Here is a 2,119-nt window from a genome sequence, read left to right as displayed (position 1 = left end):
AATCGATGTCTGCCCTCACAGAGAGCACAACAGAGAACCCCTGAGGGAGCAGGAGATCAGTGGGATGCAGACCCCAAATTCTCATAAAAAGACCATACTTAATGGTCTGGCTGTGACTAGAGGAATCCCGGCGGTCATGGTCCCCAAACCTTCTGTTGGCACAGGACAGGAACCATCCCCGAAGACAATTCATCAGACATGAAAGGGACTGGACAGTGGGTGGGAGAGAGATGCTGATGAAGAGTGAGCTAATTATATCAGGTGGACACTTGAGACTGTGTTGGCATCTCCTGTCTGGAGGAGGGATGGGAGGATAGAGAGAGTTGGAGGCTGGCAAAGTTTTCACGAAAGGAGAGACTGGAAGGGCTGACTCATTAGGGGGAGAGCAAGTGGGAGTAAGGAGTAAGATGTATATTAACTTATATGTGACAGACTGACTTGATTTGTAAACGTTCACTTGAAGCTCAATAAAAGTTAATAATAAAAAAAAAATTATAAAGAGAAAAAAAAAAGTATTCAACAACTGGGAAGTTGATTGACGGGGTAATTAGGTAATTACCTAACAGGTGACTAAGTAGGTGGCCAGCTAACTAACTAGGTAACTGGATAATTAGGTAACTTTATAACTAGTTAACTAACCATTACCACCATGGATGACCAAGAAGTGAACCTACCGCAAGTTGGCCTGGGGGGAACCATCCCCCTCTCGCCCATTCTGTCCTGTGCCCTTGATCCTGCCTCTATCATTTCTCTCCTCCACAGGGTCTCTGCTCCTCCTCCTCTGAGCTCAGTTTCCCCATCCAGGGCACGGGGCTGGGCCTGAGTCACTTCCCAGGCAGCAAAGTCTGGGGAAGACTGTGCAGGATTCACAGTCACAAGCCATAAGCTCAAGCTGCAGAGCCCTGCTCCTCCTGCCTCAACCAGCCAGACTTCCCTGGTGAGTAGCAAAGAGACTCCTATGAAGACCCCTGGGTCTTAGGGGTGGCTGGAGGAAGGGAGTGATGGCAGGAGCAAGGGGCAAAGGGTTAGGAAGAAAGGATTCTTGATAGAGAAGAAGGACAAGAAGAGTACACTCTAGATATTCATGGATTTCTTAGAGCATCCGGGCCGGAAGGGGCTGCACAGACCCTCAGTCCAACCTCTTGGTCTACATATGGGGAAATGGAGGCTATGTGGTCACTCACCCACATGGGCAAGTTAGCAACAGGGCCAGGATGGAGACCCAGGTCTCTTGACTCCTAGCCCAGTGCTTCCTGCACCCTACCCCCACCCCACTCCCTCCTTAACTTCATTGTCCTCTCCCTTCCCATCCACTGGTCCCATTGTGTCATAGCTCCCCAGCCTCACCCCCACACTCCACCAACCACAGCCTGGGAGGCAGAATGCCTGAGTTTTCCGGCCCATGCCTGGCCCTGACTCCAGGTTCTCAGAATAAGCCCACAGGGGCCACAATGTCCCTCTCTGAGCCCCAGGAACAGGCTGAGATTCCCCTGGGACAGAGGCGCAGGGTTGAAACCAACTGTCCTGTCTCCCGTCCCCCGGCATTCTGGCCCAGCCCCTGCTATGAGGCCTCTGCCCCTCTTCCTCAAAGCACTCACATTTTCCCCTCAGCTGGAACTCAGGAAAGGATGAGTGCATTTCAAGGGTGATGACCGCCCTGTCGAGACTAAGGACTCCCCGCAGGAAAGGGGATAACATTACCTCAGCCTGGCTGACACACAGCACAAGCACCCACAGGGCCACCCACATCAAGTTGGGGCTAAGAACACAGGCAGCTGGACCTGAGTTCAAATTCTGGTTCCACAATTTATAGGGTTGGGACCTTGGATAAAAGACTTACTACCCTCTCTGTGCCCAAGTTCCACTTTCTGTGGAATGGAGTTAATAAACCTCATCCGGTTATTGTACAGACTGATGAGATAAGGTATGCAGAGCACTTAGCTCAGTCCCTGGCACCCAGGAACTCGTAAGCAGAGGCTGTACCATCACCTTCACACTCCAGTCACAAGAAAGATCTGGGTCTTTCCGCTTACTGGTTAACTCGTTGTGTGACCCTAAATAAGCCACTTTCCCTCTCTAGGCCTCTGACTCCTTGTTTGTCTAAGGAGAGTGACAGCTG

This window comes from Loxodonta africana, chromosome 6 (assembly GCF_030014295.1).
Source record: "Loxodonta africana isolate mLoxAfr1 chromosome 6, mLoxAfr1.hap2, whole genome shotgun sequence".
NCBI classification, from domain to species: domain Eukaryota; kingdom Metazoa; phylum Chordata; class Mammalia; order Proboscidea; family Elephantidae; genus Loxodonta; species Loxodonta africana.
The sequence above is the reverse complement of the archived record's forward strand: the minus strand, read 5'-3'. Positions refer to the sequence as shown.